Source organism: Sorex araneus, chromosome 8 (genome assembly GCF_027595985.1).
Source record: "Sorex araneus isolate mSorAra2 chromosome 8, mSorAra2.pri, whole genome shotgun sequence".
Lineage (NCBI taxonomy): Eukaryota > Metazoa > Chordata > Mammalia > Eulipotyphla > Soricidae > Sorex > Sorex araneus.
This window is the reverse complement of record NC_073309.1, coordinates 69,159,640-69,165,639: the sequence shown is the minus strand read 5'-3', so window position 1 is coordinate 69,165,639 and position 6,000 is coordinate 69,159,640.

The window sequence follows — 6,000 nt, the reverse complement described above, 5'->3', positions numbered from 1 at the left end:
CGGGTTCGATCCTCGGCATCCCATATGGTCCCCCAAGCACCGCCAGGAGTAATTCCTGAGTGCAAAGCCAGGAGTAACCCCTGAGCATCGCTGGGTGTGACCCAAAAAGCAAAAAAAAAAAAAACCAAAAAAAAAAGTCCATGGCTTTCCTATATGCAAATAATGAGAGAGAAGAAAGTGACCTGAGAAAAGCAATCCCATTCACAATTGCGCCTCAAAAAATCAAGTACCTCGGAATCAGCTTAACAAAGGAGGTAAAGGACTTGTATAATGAAAACTATAAAACACTACTTCAGGAAATAAATAGGACACGAGGAAATGGAAAGACATCCCCTGCTCATGGATTGGGAGAATTAATATTGTCAAAATGGCAATTCTCCCCAAAGCATTGTACAAATTCAATGCGATCCCTATAGGGATACCCTCGACATTCTTCAAAGAAATGGAGCAAGCACTCCTGAAATTCATATGGAACAATAAGCCCCCACGAATAGCTAAAGCAATTCTAGGGAAAAAGAAAATGGGAGGAATCAACCTCCCCAACTTCCAACTCTACTACAAAGCGGTTGTCATTAAAACAGCATGGTATTGGAACAAAAGCAGAGCTGCAGACCAACGGAATAGGGTTGAATACTCTGACATACACCCCCAAATGTATTATCATCTAATCTTTGAGAAGGGAGCAAGAAATGTGAAATGGAGCAAGGAAAGCATGTTTAACAAATTGTGCTGGCAAAACTGGACGGCTACTTGCAAAAAAATGGACTTAGAACTCCATCTATCACCATGTACAAAAATCAGATCAAAATGGATTAAAGACCTCAATATCAGACCAGAATCCCTAAGGTACATTGAAGATAAGGTCGGCAAAACCCTCCACGACATTGAAGCCAAAGGTATCTTCAAAGCTGACATGCCACTGGCCAAGCAAGTGAAAACAAAGATAAATAAATGGGACTATCTCAAACTAAGAAGCTTCTGCAACTCAAAAGAAACAGTGACCAAAATACAAAGACAATCTACAGAATGGGAAAGGATATTTGTGCAGTACCCATCCGATAAAGGGTTGATAACAAGGATATACAATACACTGGTTGAACTCTACAAGAAGAAAACTGCCAACCCGATCAAAAAATGGGGTGATGAAATGAACAGAAACTTTTCCAAAGAAGAAATCCGAATGGCTGAGAGGCACATGAGAAAATGTTCAACATCACTAATTATCAGGGAGATGCAGATCAAAACAATAATGAGATATCATCTCACACCACAGAGACTGGCCCACATCCCAAAAAACAAAAGCAATCAGTGTTGGCGTGGATGTGGGGAGAAAGGGACTCTCCTTCACTGCTGGTGGGAATGCCGACTGGTTCAGCCCTTTTGGAAAACAATATGGACGATTCTCAAAAAGTTAGAAATTGAGCTCCCATTTGACCCAGCAATACCACTCCTGGGAATATATATTCCTGAGAGGCAAAAAGGTATAGTAGAGATGACATCTGCATTTCCATGTTCATTGCCGCTCTGTTTACTATAGCCACAATATGGAAAAAACCAGAGTGCCCGAAAACATATGATTGGCTAAAGAAACTCTGGTATATTTACACAATGGAATACTACGTAGCTGTCAGAAAACATGAAGTCATGAAATTTGCATATAAGTGGATCAACATGGAAAGTATCATGCTGAGTGAAATGAATCAGAAAGAAAGAGACAGACATAGAAAGATCGCACTCATATGTGGAATATAAAGTAGCTGAGAGGTACAAGCTTACAATGTAGCGATTCCTGGCAGACATTTCTCTGGACTTAGTTACTAAAACAGTAAAATACAGAAATCCAAAACTATGCTGCTGCTGTTGAGGCCTCCTGACCTCATATCTCTTCATTCTCAGCAATGGAAAACAAATTACCAAATGCTTTCTTTTCAGCAGATCGACTTTAGTGGGGAGAAACTCCAAATCAATAATAGTGAATTTTTTGTTTAAATATTGAATGTAATCAAAGTAAAGTGAAATTTACCAGTTACACATGCGGGGTGGGGGGCTGGGGAGGTGGGGGGAAGGGGGAGGTATATCGTGATTCTTGGTGGTAGAATATGTGCACTGGTGAAGGGATGGGTGTTTGAGCATTGTATAACTGAGACTTTAACCTGAAAGCTTTGTAACTTTCCACATGGTGACTTAATAAAAGAATTTAAAAAATAAAATAAAATAAATTGATCTTAAAGAATTTTGACCTACATCTATTCTAAAACCAGTAGACATTCTTAACAAATGCACCATAAATAAATTTTATAATACAGTGACATAAAATTTTATGAAATTATATTATTAATTTCTTTCTAAAGAGACAGAGAAATTTGCTTTCTTTTTCACTTTTAATGAGATCACCATTTGAATCTGATTCAAAATTAAGTTCTTAGACTTAAATTTACAATTTCATTTTGGTGATGATCACTTCTATATTTGTGATATATTTAGTTCTCACCACAACCTCACTTTTATTTGTGTTTATTCATTTATTTTATGCTGCGGATTAAATTCAGAATTCCACATAGATAAAACATGTGCTATATTACAGAGTTACACCCCCCAGCTTCTCCCAACTAACTTTAAGATTGGCATCAACCCTTCTTGTTAGAGTATCAGCAAAGAAATGGATGTGTTGCTGTTTACTGAATGGCAATACAAAAATCAATGCTGAGTTCTCCCTCTCCCTCCCTCCCTCCCTCCCTCCCTCCTTCCCTCCCCCCTCTATGGTTTTCTCTTTCTCTCTCCATCTCCATCTCATATACTTTTTCTCTGTATCTGCCTATGATTCCATTACCTTTTTTCACAGACTTTGAATGTTTCAGCCCCACTTCTTCCTTGAATGACACCCTGAAAGCCTAAAATCGGAAATACACACACACACACACACACACACACACACACACACACATGATTTAGAAATTTAAATCTCAAATCTCCTGTTGAGTTATAGGACCAGTTATTGGCAACTTGCTCACCTTTGAGGTGTGAGTGATTATTTAGTCTACATTCATGGCCCCAAACACTCACTCACAGGACATTGTTGACTCATTACATGATGACTTTGGACAAACAAAAAGACTGAGAAGTTTCCTGAATTTAATAATCAGGGGGTATTGACTTCTACTGAGGTCAGGCACAAGATTTATTAACCTAAAAGATAAATATTGATTGAAAATTTTGACAGTTCTTCTTTGGCTTTCCTGAGACCAGGTAAATTACTCAGACCACCATTCACGTACTGGAAACTTAGAATTTTTCCTCCAGTTTTCTGTCCATTTTTAATTATAGACCTCCTGAGGGAAGAATATTTTTGTACTATATTTTAAGCGAATATTTAAAATCCTGCTAATTATTGCTTCATTTTTATCTATTCTAAGACTCACTGGCCAGAATCCTTTAATTGTACAGTAATAGGTTTTTACATCCTTGGGGTTTTTATTCCCCCTGTGGTCTTCAGCATCTGACTGTGAGTCCAAATTTCAATTCAACTCTTGTGATAGCTGATATTCCTTTCTCCTCCGGTTTTCTCTTACCTTAAGAAGTGGTTTGCCTCCTGTGGAAATTTCCTAGACCTGCAAATTGTGCAGGCAGTGTCTTAGGGGAAGTTGGGTTCTGAAAATCTTTGGTTGAGAGACTTGCTTATCACCAAGTCATAGTAATTCTTTTTCTCTTCAGGTAAGTTACCTAAAGTTACCTGGATCCAGAGCACCTGGTTGCTATAGTGAAACATCCAGATCTCTGCTTTTCTATCCCATAGTTGAGAGTGGCTTGAGTGCATCTTCAAATGCTGGTCAGATTAATTCTGGTGTCTTTCTTGAACGCACAAGATAATTTCCTCAGATAACCTAACTTTCCCTTTCAGAAGTCTTTCCTCAGTATTTCTTCTCTTGCAGCTCATTTCCTGTCAGTAAAGTTAGCAGTACATCCCTATATTATATTAAAGACTTCACAATTACAAATCTGTGAGGATTTAAAAATGTATTCTCTTCATTTAAATATACACTCTCCTGATCAGAAAAATCAACACCTTCCACAGCCTGTTCTTGCTAAGAATGAGTGTGTTTAAGGCTCTTATCTCATTGACTCCATTAAATGACTAGCAGTATTCATTCTAGTTACTTTGAAATATCTTAGAAACATTTGCAGCATTAGTGAAGTGTCTTGCAGGTTTTAAAGTTTTATTACTTTTCAGTTCTTTTTTATTATCTTTTTAAACCATAATCCCGTTTCTTTGCTTTAGATGATTGTGTTTGCTGAATACTGGAGTCTGGCATGGAAGAGGTATACCTATTTTCCTATGCATTTTCCAATCTCATTCCTTCAGAAGCTCTCCTGGTTTATAATTGCAGATGCTACCACTATATTTTCTAATTCTTCACGAGAGTGCTACTGTGTTTTGACATGACTGGAGCAGCTGCAAGATACTGAGTCCAGGAGGCTGCCTAGGTGGCAGGTGGGAAATCTTGATAGATGTGCTTCCTGTGACTTGAACAAGATCCACTTTCTAGTAGCAACACATTTTCTCAGCAAGTAGCACTTGTGTAAGTGGCAACTTGACAGTGTCCTAAAATGGGTTTCTGGTTGCATTAACTTGAAGTTTGTGAAGCATTCCTTCTGGCTTCAACGAGTGGAGAGGGGATTGGCACTGAAGAATGGGCTAATATTTGACCCCTCGTGATGCTATGCTTAGTGTGCCATACGCAACTTGGGAATGGGAACAAACCTTGATATAAAAAGACACCATTCCTTGGGGCAAAATTTCTGAACCGTTGCCTCAGGAATAAACAAGAAATAATCAACAGCAAGAAAGCTCTTGAAATTCCCCACCAACTAATCCAACGGGCTGGAAAGTCAAGCGGCAGTCACAAGGTGGCGTAATCACATTGATGTCCTTCTTACTGCTCTATTTTCCCCACAGAAACCTTTAACTCTCTGAGGACAAAGGTATCATTTTTACATTTAAATAAAAATCACTTATCACCAAGATTTACAAGCCATCTCAATGCTTTCAGACAGCCATCTGTGTTTACTGGAGAATGCGTATGTGTGAAAGGTTGATGCTACATAATAAAAAAGATACTTTTTGTTTTCTCATCACTACCTGGGAGAACCTTTGCTCTCTCTGCATTTGATGGCCACTTCTTTCTGGGTATAGTTGGTTGTATATGATATAGCCCTGCTTGGAAAATTTAATTTAAAATTAAAAAGACGGGAAGCACGTTGAATATATTTTTAAGCATGTCATAGATCATTGCAAAGTGTAATTTACTTTAGATAATAGGATGAGCATGAATAAAGATGCAGATGTTATAGAAAAAGTGCCATCACAGGTGCAGAGGGGCAGATCTAGATGTCGAGCTGTCATAGCTTTGTTCTCGCTAGTGTTTTCCAATCCTGGCACATCCACTGGCATTTCTTGTGAATTTCATTAAACTCCCTATGTGTTAATTACCTCACATTTAAAAATAGTGGAAAACAATACTCCAAAGCATTGTTGTGGGAATAAAAAGGTGGAATTTGTATAAATTCCAGCAGTAGGGTGATCTGGATGGATATTAGATAAATAAGTCCTTTGGTGTGCACATAAGCCCTCTGTTGGGTGAGCAAACTGGCAAATAAAATTCTCACTGGATTTCAACCCACTCATCCTTTTGGTTAGCACTTTTGCTCAGAAAACATGCAGCCTAATCTCATGGCTAATTTCTGTATATGAAGTTCTAAAAAGGAAGGCTTTTATGAATTAATTAAACTTCCCAAAATGTTTACACTTACTGTCATTTTCATATGCCTGTAACCTCACTGGGCTTTATGAAGTCTAGCTTATCCTATAGGTACATCAGAATGTGCTGCAGGGTAGGATGGAGAAGCTGTGTGCATTAAACAATGTGGCGAAGTACAATACTGACTGGGTAGTGAAAGCTATGGTGAGAACTTCTTAGAATAGTGGAAGAAAAACAGGAAAGA